Consider the following 11,872-nt stretch of genomic DNA (forward strand, 5'->3'; position numbering starts at 1 on the left):
TCTAGACCGCCCGATATAAGCTTGTACTCTCCCCTAATAAACTCTCTCGGCTTCCTCACCCTAAAAGAAACGTGTCCCGCCTGTTTCTTCTCGCCGCCCTCCACACCTTGCACGCCTCCGCCAGGGACCGGGCCCAGTCCCCCGCCTCGCCCTCGCCTCCGGGAAAGAGCCCCCGCCGCCGGTACCCTCCGAGCAATCCCGAGAGCCTAGGATTTAGCAACCGGCCGCCACCACCCCCCCCCAGAAGAGTCAACAACGAGTCAACTGCGACCGCACTATCTCACACCATACTCAAAAATTAACCCAGAATGGACCAAAGGCCTAAATATAAGAACTAGGATTATAACACTCCTAGAAGAAAACAAAGGAAAGCATCTTCAGAATCTTGTGTTAAGCATTGGTTTCTTATACTTTATACCCGAAGCACAAGCAACAAAAAATAGATAAATGGGACCTCATCAAAATTAAAAATTTTTGTGCATCAAAAGACTTTATCATGAAAATGAAAAGAAAACCTGCTCAATGGTAGAAAATCTTTTGATTATATAAAGAAACCCTACAACTCAACAATAAAAAGACAAAAATTTTTAATGAGTGAGACTTGAATAGACATTTCTCAAAGATGATGTACAAATGGCTAAAAGCATATGAAGAGCTGCTTGACATTAACCATTAGGGAAATGCAAATCAAAACCACAGTGAGATACCATCTCACACTCACCAGAATGGCTACTATTAAAAAAAAAAAAAAATTACAAATGTTGGAGCAAATATGGTGACATAGGAAAACTCACTCATTGCTGGTGGCAATGTAAAATGGTGCAAGCACTGTGAAAGACAGTTTGGCAGTTCCTCAGGAAGCTAAGTATTGAATTATCATACGACCCAACAATCCCTCTACTAAGTATATAACCAACACAATTGAAAGCAAGGACTCGAGCAGATATTTGCACACCAATATTCATAGCAGCATTATTCACAATTGCCAAAAGATGGAAGCAACCCAAGTGTCCATCCACTGATGGATGGATAAACAAAATGTGGAATAGACATGCATGGAATATTATTCAGCATTAAAAAGGAACGAAGTTCTGATACATGCAACAGCATGGATGAACCTTGAAGACATCATGTTGAGTGAAATGTGCCACACACAAAAGGACAAATATAGTATGATCTCACTAATATAAATCATTAGAATAAGCAACCTCATGGAGTCAGAATCTAGAATATGGGTTATAGAATTTCTATTTAGGTTGATGGTAAAGCTTTGATAATGGATGGTGATGATGGTAGCACAACATTGTGAATGCTGTTAACAGCACTGAATTATATATGTGAAAGTGGTTAAAAGAGGAAATTTTAGGTCATCTATATTGTTAATAGAATAAAAAATTAAAATAAAAAAACATGGGACTGTATGACACACTGAACCCTATTGTAAATAATGGACTATAGTTAATGACACAATTATAACAATGTTCTTTCATGAATTATAACAAATGGACCACACTAATGAAAAGTATTAATATGGTATATGGGAACTCTGTATTTTATATATTTTATGCATGATATTTCTGTAAACCTACAAATTCTATTACAAAAATATTAATAAAAATAATAAATAATTTTTGCATTTTTTATTCTCCTGCTAGACTAGCAACTTAACAAATTATTTAATGTATTCAATATATCTTACATGCATTTTTGCTCCTTATTTCATCCCATTGATCTTTCTGTTTCTCCTTGTCCCCCTCTAGTTAGGATAGTTTTGTAATAAGCTTTAATATCTAATAAGGAATTCCTTCTCCTTACTTTTGTTTAAAATATTGTTAGCTAGTCATGTGTCAGGCCCTTTCCCCAGCATTGCCTCTCCCAACCAAAAAAAAAAAAAAAAAAAAAAACAGGTTTAGAAGAAAGTTAAAGGTGGAAAAGGCATTTTGCTTTTGGCATATTCTTGACAGGTGGCTGCTGGTGCAGGATGTGGTGAATCCTGTGTGGGGACCACAGAATCCCATGGACAACTGTCCTTGTTGGCCAAGGGAATAAATGACACCTGGCACATGAACACATGAGCTTTCCAAAAACAGGCAAATACTGTCTTGATGACTCAGGTAGTAAAGTTTCCTTAAGACTTTACCTGGTCACATTGTCTTCTCCTTCCTGGCCTTTTCCTGGCTGCCCAATGTTAAATGTCCCAACCCCAATCCTAATCACCTTTCCCAAGGGCCAAAAGGGTTTGCCCCTCAGGTTCCATGGCTCAAGATGAGTTTTCTCTACCCACAAACGAGTCAAGATAAGCAGTGCCTGTAATGAGACACCTCCTCACACTCACCCCTTCCACTTCACCTTCTTTTAAATCCTGCCTGTCCCTGGGGAGGTGTGGACATGGTGGGCCTGGATGTGCTGCCAGTCTGGGAAGGGCCAGGCAGAGCCTGATGGGCTGGACTATGGGCCAAGTCCCTGCTGAGGGAGGCTGGAAGGTGGAGGACACTTAGAGAGGTTGGGGGGACCTTCTGGTTGGGGGGTGTTGGTGGTGCTCTTGGTCTGAAAGGCTAGATCTGAGGGGAGAGCAGGGGTTACATGGCAGGAGGGATTCTTGGGGGTCTGGTGCTGGGTGGTCGGACAGGGGCACCAGTGTGGGGGCAGGACCAGGCAGAGGGAGGGCCCCAGGCTGGGACAGCCCTGGGGAAAAGTGGCCAGGCAGGGTAGGAGGGGATCTCATCGACTGGGGGCTCATAGACAAGGGGGTGGGTGTGTCCCTGTTTGACACTTTTAGTGTTGCTGAGACCACAGAAAATACAAACTGTGTGTGAAAGTGAGCTGATCCCCACATGCCCATGGCCTGTTTGATGAGGTCTCCATCCACATGTCCTGAACATGCATTTGCTGTTGTGGAGGAGGCCATGACCCATGTGGACACCAGAAAGGGGCTTGATTTCCACAAAAGTGGTGCTGGCTGGAGAAGAGCCTGTTACTAATGTGCTCCCACAGAGAACGTGAGCGGGATCTTCACAGATGTGGTTCCTGGTGGTGAACTGGGTGATTCTAAGGGCTATGTGAACAAACATCTGTTATTTTTGTAGTTGTCAATTTTAAGGTGATTTGAAACATGCTGTTTGCTTGTTTTATGATGTGAACTTTACTTTAAAATAAATGTATGAGCATGTTAAAAGAGAAATATGTGATTCAAGATGGCAGAGTAAGACTCTTTAGGGCTCCATCTCCCCACAGAAGCTTTGAACAACCAGCAAGAACTGGCAGAAACATCTTTCTCAAAGCTCTGGAAGTTAAAGGACTGCAGAAACAAAGCCACATCAATGAATCCCTCTTCAGTACAATACGCCTACCATTTGTGAGATATAGATAAAGCATCTGCAGCTGATCTTGTATGTCATCATCCTAACAGCTCAATGCAATTAATTGCTTTATATGCAGGAGAAAAAAATACAACCATTTCAAAAAGACAGAATGCATCTTCAGGCAAATACCCTTAAGCTGGAGGCATCCCTTTTAACCACTGAGGACTCACAGGGGCCAACATAAAGCTCATCAGTTCATCAATTCCCCAACATCTGCCCTCAGGCTCCCAAGAGTCCAGCACCTGCCATTACTTGGCATCAATCACAACCAAGGCAATACACGTTGCCAACTCAATCATGGATCAATCTATAATTAAAATGGCACCTATTGCACCTTCCTGCTGCCAAATTTGCTTACCTGATATATATGTCAATGTCTCTTCCTATAGGCCAAGCTTAGAATGACTCAAGCCCTAACTGAAGTATGAACAACCAAAATTAGATACCAAGGCCATTCACTTTATTCATTCTGTGACCCAAGGCACTGTATTTTCATACATGAGTCTTCTTGGGAAAACTTCCAACTCAAATACATTATGGGTAACTGCATCACCCCCTACAATACTGACTCACAATAATATACCTGGTTAGCAAGCGAGGATAATCCCTGTTCCAACAGAAAATAAGACTCCTTGTTGAACTGTTAACACATATAGGCAAAGAGTTGTCAATAATTCCATTCCTTCTGTTAGTCTATAGAGCACCTTTGTGAGCTTTAGAAAAAGGCACCCCTTCCTCAAGACACTTTACTTCCATCTGCTGGAAAATAGTGTTTATATTCCTGACTTTGTTAGAAGAAGCCACTTTAGTGCCATCTGCTGGGGACATTGTCATAATAAATCCTCAGTGTCTGTGATGTGAATGGTGCTCCTTTGAAGTGGCACAATTGTGCAGTGCACAACTCATTCAGCCAGCTGTTTGATAACCTTGGAATATAAGAAACCAGTTGGAGCGAGCTGTGCTTTATTTTACTTCACCTCTGAGCCTAAATATCATCATCTATAAGTTGGGAATAATAAGAGCCATCTGGCATGTGCATCTTAGCGCTGATCAACTTTCCCATTGGAGTAGGAAAGCAATGGACTGAAAGTTATTCAGAGAATAAGAAAGAGAAGACCATATTATTTGATTATCCCATAACTATATCTGTAGAAAAGAGCACTTACATTCTCTTTAGTTCTACAAGTAAAATTCATCCTATAACATAATATGGGTCTTCATATATTGAAAGCGAAAAGAACCTGGGTTTTTCTAGTAGCAATGAGAGGTCTCACAGACCCTACCACACTCTCTTGCTAGATTTCTGTGTAATCAAAAAAGCCCACAATGGTAAAATAGTTGTCCAGGGACTAGGGTTAGGTGTTCATTCTCTGGAAATGAAAAAGGAAGAAAACCTGAAATTATTTGGAGTACACCAGGGTTTCCCAATCTTGGCACTATCATTTTGGGCTGGCTAATCCTTTGTTGGGGGGGGGGGGGCTGTCTTATGCATTGCATTTCAGGATGTTTACCAACATCTTTGGACTCTTATCTAGTAGTACCCCCAAGCCCCCATCCTAGTTGTGACAACCAAAAATGTCTATAGACATCACCAAGTGTCCTCTTAGTTGGGGGTGGAGGGCAAAATTGCCCCTGGTGTTGAAACACTGACCTACATGGAAAATTTAATTTATGGACTTAGCACCATTCTTAGGAAGTAGTAATCTATGAGCAACCAATGGAGATCTGAGCTTTATTCTGAGTTCTGCTGCTACACTTTTGTGACCTTAAAAGCTCTCAACTTCTTTTTCTTGTCATACAAATAAAACTTAAATTTCAGCCTCTCCAAAACAAAAACAAAAAAAGAGAGAAATATGTGAAAACTGAGCATGTGGCCTGCAGATGAGGGTCTGGGTTCATGGGGGGAGGGGCATGGTGTCAGTAACACTTGGCTTGTTCCTGGCTCTCCACCCTCACACAAGAGGCCTGGACTTTCTTGGCTCTGTCTCCTTCTCAAGAGGATTGTCGGGCATCTCTTTTATGGGATGGGGGTGAGGAGGAGGAGGGGATTGGTGTAGCATTCAGAACAGGCCTGGGATGGAGGGCAGCACTTGATTTGAGTCTGTTCTGACATCATCTGGCCCAGGCAAGGCTGTGAAACTGGGATTGCTGAATTCATGAAACTGTCCCTGGGGTTTAGCCATGGAAATAGTGAGAGGGAGTCTGGTCCCCTCAAACCTTGGTCTCTGCTGGTGGAGGGTCTTGAATCCTAACTGCTATCCTGCCTTCTTGGGGCAGGATGAGGGGAAACCCCTCTGACCCTGGGCTGCTGGACTCCTGGGCACAGGCCTGGGGTTGGGGAGGCAGACAGGCTTGGACGTCTGGGGCCAGGGGAGAAATCAGGCTAGGGAGGAGCTGCCATCAGTGGGGCTCTGGGACTCCAGCATCAGACCTTGGGAGCATTGGTGAGGGAGACAGGAAATGAGAGGAGTTGACTTCTCCACTCTTGCCAGTCTCTGCCACTGTGTTGATGAGTTTATTTACAGCAGTTCATAATTCAAGAATCATTGTAAGGTTAGTCAATTCCTCCTGGGCTCCCCAACCTGACCCTATGTGTGGCTGAAGACACATCTGGTTTATTCTCTCCCATGTCCAGCCAAGTGGACAGGTGGGTGATGGACAGATCAGGTGCTGCCCCATCATGGTTTTCTTCAGCCAAGTCTCATCAGCTAATCATCGTCTGTCCTGTGACCCCTCTCCAAACATAGCTCAACTCACAAAAAGTTTTGTCTTGTGTGGGCTTCCTTCCAACTCCAGTCCTGAGAGCACTGTGACCTCACATTTATAGTAAGTTCATGGTGAGCCATGCTGAGTTACACAGCAATTGTTGACTCTAGCTGGAAGGCAAGATAGAAAATCAGATATGGAATTACCTGCCAAGAGTACAATTAACTAACAAGAGTTCTGCAGAGATTGTTCAGTTATTTCATGGGTAAGGGATGGTTCTGACAAATAATTGTAGGTTTTACGTTATTAGTAATTGATAGGATATAAAGAACAACAAATAATTCTCTTTATTCATTGTGCTTTTTGTTTTGCTTTGGCATAAATGAGAAGTGTTTATAAAAGCTCTCGCATGCCACCCAGTGTTTCAAAGGATGGCCCTATTAGCTGGGGAAGGTTGCACCTCTCAGCATGGTGAAGCAAATGTCTACTTTGCTTTTTTCTTTCAGGTGAGAAAACAACATTTGCGATCCTAGAGGTGCAACACTGAAACAGAATGCATCTGAAAGTGTAACTCCCAGTGGGTGAAAAGGGGAAATGTAGCAAGAGAAGGTTTCCATCCTCTAGTCTTAGAGAAGCGTGGACAACTGATAGCTGGTTCCAGAAGCCCAAAGAAAGTGAGGGAACCATGCAGAGAGGCAGCCTGTTTATTCAACATGTTGAAGGTGGCGAGGCCTCAGGCAGAGCGGTCCTCACAGTTCATGAGAGGAGCCATGCTAGAGAGAGGCCTTACATGGGCAAGGCACATGGGAAGGCCTCAGGGACTGCTTGAAACTTGCTTACCACCAGAGGAGCCACAGAGGAGAGAAACCATACTTGTATCATCAGTGCTTTAAATCGAAAATCCTTTATTTGGAGAACCCACCTCATGCAGCAACAGAAGACTCACACCAGGGAGAAACCCATGGCTGTATGGCATGTGGGAGGCCTTGCCCACACTTATCAATGTCTCTATACCAGTAGTGCTCTGCTGGGAAGAACCTCTACAAGCATGGTGAGTGTAGAAAAGCCTTCAGCCACAGTTCCTCCCTGGCTCTGCCTCAGCGCCACCACACAAGCATAAACCTCCATGCATGCAAGGAATGTGGGAAAGTCTTCAGCTAGAAGTTGGCCCTTTCTGTGCATCAGGGTACACACATGGGAGAGAGGCCATTCACATGCAGGGACAGCATAAAGGTCTCCAGCTAGCACTCTGGACTCCCCAGCATCATATGATTCACACCAGAGAGAGAAACTACGTATACATGGAGTGTGGGAAAGCCTCCAGCCCAAACTCCTTGCCTCAGATGGTGCACACTGGGGAGAAGCCCTATACCTGCAGTGAGTGCAAGGCCTTCAGCTATTGGTCTGAATTTGTCATCCACAGATTCCACACTGGGGAAAAGTCCTATTCCTGTAATCAGTACCATGAAACCTTCAGTCAGCCCTCAGGACTTGTTTGCCACCAGAGAATTCACACTGGATAAAAACACTACGTGTGCAGTGAATGTGGGCAATCCTTCAGTTGCAGGTCACTCCTCTCAGTGCATCAGAGGCTGCATACTAGAGAGAAGCCCTATGAGCATCTCAAGTGTGGGAAAACCTTTGCCCAGGGTGCATCCCTCACCGTACATTGGTGGGTTCATGGCACCAAGCAAGTCTAGGGCAGAGAGGGTCCCTCAGCCAACACTTGGAATTTACTCTCAGGTCACAGGTGCAGCCCAGCACATATACTCATCACCACTTGGGCTATTTCCAATCCCCTTGAGAGCTTCCTTTGATTCGGCACCCAGTATAGGCAGCATCAGCTGGGAGTAGGACTTTCATATATACCACCTCATTTATGTAGTAACATAATTATGAAAGCTTCATAAAGTAATTGGGAAGATTTGTGTATCATTTGGTCTTCTGTTGTAGAAAATCCATGTCCACTAGATTGTCACATTATTGCCCACAGTATTCTCTTTTGTTACAAATCTCTCCAGTGTGTTTGTTTTGATCTGCCTTTTCATTGTTAATCTTTCATCCTTGTATACTCTAGCACCTTCTCCCTTTTCCTCACTCAGGTTCAAGATGATTTAATCTATTTTATTTATTGGTCTTTTCAAAAAGCTGACTGTTTATTTGTTCTAGTATTTGTTTTCTTTTAACATTGATTTTGACTTTTAACTTTGCAAATTGTCCCCGCCTGTGTCTGGGATTTAGGAAGCCCTGAGAAACTCCTGTATGAAGAAGCGTCTGTAGCCAGGAGAGAGACGACCTCATGCAGACATCATCTCAGCTCTGAAAAGACAAGGCGTGTGAGCTCGCTTTGTTGACATGATTTATGACCTGCATTCATCTTTGACTTTGGGTTTTTACCCCAAACAATGTCTGCCAAGTCTTGAAATTGACTCAGGCCTGAGGGCCATAATATGAGATTCACAACCAAAAAAAAGGAAGTTCTTCAGCCCCAAAAGGATTCTTTCCCTTGTTGATGTTAGAAAAACAGAGAAAATATAAAGTAGATTGTACACCATGGTACAGTCTCACATGGGACTTTATTCTTGGCCTGGCAAGTGTCAATTTGCAAAGAAATATCAATTTTTTTTTGATCCAGAGTTCTTTTCAGGAGAATATCCTAATTGTCAAATAGCTTACTTTTTTGTCATCTTTGTATTTCTAATTTTATTAAATTATGATCAGAAGGTAGATCTTATAAAATGTCTATCTTACACTTCATACCCACTAGGATAGCTATAATTAAAAAGACAGATAATAACAAGTGTTGGCAAGGATGTGGAGAAACTGAAACACTGCTAGTGGGAAGGTAAAATGGTACAGCCAATTTGGAAATAAGTCTGGAAGCTCCTCAAATGGCTAAACATAGTTACCATATGTATAACACAGCAAGTCCATTCCTAGGTATATCCACGAGAAATGAAAACATATGTCCACACAAAAAACTTGTACATGAATGTTCAAAGCAGCATTATTCACAAGAGACAAAAGTTGGAGACAACCCAAATGTCCACCAACTGAAGAATGGATAAATAAGATGTGGTCTATCCAAACAATAGAATATTATTTGGCTATGAAGAGGAATGAACTGGGGTGATGGAAACATTTTGGTAATGGATGGTGGTGATGGTTAGCACAACATTGGGAGTGCAAATAACACCAATGAAATGTATACTTTGAAGTGGTTACAATGGGAAATTTTGTTGTGTATATTTTACCAGAATAAAAATTTAAAACAAAGAAAACATAGAACTGTACAACACAAAGAGTGAACCCTAATCTAAACTATGGACTATAGTTAATAATATAATATTGGTTCATCAGTTGTAACAAAGGCTTCACACTAACAAAAAGTATTAATAATAGGGAGAACTGGGGGTGGGGGGCAGCGGTATGTGACATTCTACATGATTTTTTTCTGTAAACCTACAAGTGCTCTAATAAAAAAAGGATTAAAAACAAAAGGAATGAAGTACTGATACATACTACAACATGGATAAACCTTGAAAACATTATGCCAAGTGAAAGAAGTCAGACACAAAAGGTCATATATTGAATGATTCCATGTATAGGAAATGTCCATAATGGGAAAATCCACAGAGATAGAAAATAGTCGATCACTGGTTTCCAGAGGCAGAGTGAAGGTGGGATTGGGGAATGACAAGTTAAGAGATACCATTTTGTCTGGGGGACTAATGAAAATCTTAAAAAATTTAACATGAAATTTGCATTAATTTTTTTTTAGAATATTACATTACAGTATTATTTTTATCTTGATAGCTGAATTTTTTGGCATCCCTTTAAATGTTGTACCCCAGGCCAGTGCCTCACTCACCTCAACCTAGCTCCAACCCTGCTCTGACCTTTGGGTATGCAGAGCCCTAGGCCTGGAGTGCCATCCTTTAGGCCCCTAGCTCCCACAGTGGCTAGCCTGCACTGAGGGGGCCCTTGGATGCTTCTAGAATCAGCAGACCCAGGCCAAATGGCAACTCCGTCATGCACTGGATCACCTTGGGAAGTTGAGGATGGCAAGGTGTGACTAAGCCCTGAGGAGGCACGAGGAAGTGACAAGCAAAGGGTACAGACCCTTGTGTTCATGTAAGAGGACACACACGTGAGCAAACTTGGGAAGACGGGCTCAGTCTGACTGACATCCACAGAAATGAAACTTCAATCGTATATTCTGGATATCAAACCCTTATCAGATATGTGGTTTCCAAATATTTTCTCCCATTGAGCTGACTGCCTTTCCACACTTTTGACAAAGTCGTTTGAAGCATTCAATTTTGTGGAAGTTTCTTTTATCTATTTTTAGTTTTGTTGCTTGTGTTTTGGGTGTTAAGTCTAAGAAACTACTGCCTATCACTAGATTTTGAAGATTAAATTTTGTTTCTGAAAGTGGAATCAGGGGCCATTTTCATATCTTCTTTGCCCTCTGGTTTACTTCAAAATTTTCTAAGGGAACATAAATTACTTTTTTTTAAAGAGGAGTGTGCAAACACAGTCCCCCACTAACACAAATCATGCAGTCGAGTTTCCCATATTTGGGGAAATCGCAGGTCAGCACGTACAGAGAGCAATGGATGAGCCTCACCCTGGGAGACCCACCTTCGTGATCACAGTGTCTCCCCTGCAGGTAAGTATATAAACTACTTTTAAATGTCAAAAAAGTTATTTAAGACCTGCTCACCCTCCCTCATGCTTCCAGAACCATCTCCACCCCGGCTCTCCCTTCTGGGGCTGGGGCCTGACTCAAGCTCACGTGGACATTTTCCTCAGTGTTCCCAGCACACATCTCTCTCTTGCTTGCCCCCCAACCACCAGGCGCCAGCTCCCAGCTTCTGGTCAGAAACCCTGGGGCTAGAGGAAGAGACAGCCCCTCGCCCAGATGTCCTTTCTGCCAGCCTTGGGCTGCAGCGAGGCCTTGCACATCAGAGCACTGGCAAACCACCCCCCCCCACCACCACACACACACACACCCTGTAGATGGTGAAGGGCTGGCCAGGGCGTGGCACAAACCCCAGCTCCTCACCCACAAAGCCATCACAGACACCGCCTCTCACCTCACTGAAGTGGACAAGGCACTCTAGAAATGGAACACCTTTCTGAAGATGTAGGAAGGGGCTACATGCCAAGGAATGTGGGTTGCTTCTAGCGGCTAGAAGAAAGGAAACAGATTCTCCCCTCGAGCCTCCAGAAGAAACCAGCCCTGACGACACCTTGATTTTAGTGAGGCTTGTGTTGGACTTCTGATCTCCAGAACTGCCAGCTGAAGATCAAGTGCCTGAGAAAGAAGCCTGCCCAAAAGATGCTTGGAAAAGCACGGAGGAAGCTCACCCCTGAACAAGCAAAGCACTATCACAAACAATATAAGCAGACGTACAAAACCAAGATTTGAATAGCTAGGATAGCAAGAAAAGCCAGCAACCTCTTTGGAGCTGCGGAACCCAAACTGACATGTCTTTAGGATTAGAAGTTTCAATGGTGTGAGCCCAAAAGTTCAAAAGATGTTGCCACTTCTTCGCCTTCACAACATCTTCAATGGCACTTTGCTAAGCTCATCAAGGCTTCAGTTAGCATGCTGAGAATTGTAAAACCATTTATCACATGAGGGTCCAGGAACCTGCCATCAGTGAACAACAGATCTATAAGCCTGTTATGGCAAACTCAGTAAGAAGCAAATTACCTTGACAAGGAACTATTTGCACCATTTCTTGATAAATATGGCTTTGTGTGCATGGAAGATCTGATTCATGAGATCTACAATG

At 43.1% G+C, this 11,872-nt stretch overlaps 1 non-coding gene across 1 annotated transcript; it reads right to left on the reverse strand.

Annotated features, from left to right (window-relative positions):
* Positions 1-10,587: 10,587 nt before the first annotated feature.
* Positions 10,588-10,748, reverse strand: LOC119521986. Its single transcript, XR_005214453.1, has one exon. It is a non-coding gene; the product is annotated as a U1 spliceosomal RNA (small nuclear RNA).
* Between the last annotated feature and the right edge of the window lie 1,124 nt (positions 10,749-11,872).

Source organism: Choloepus didactylus, chromosome 27, assembly GCF_015220235.1.
Source record: "Choloepus didactylus isolate mChoDid1 chromosome 27, mChoDid1.pri, whole genome shotgun sequence".
Classification (NCBI taxonomy): Eukaryota; Metazoa; Chordata; class Mammalia; order Pilosa; family Megalonychidae; genus Choloepus; species Choloepus didactylus.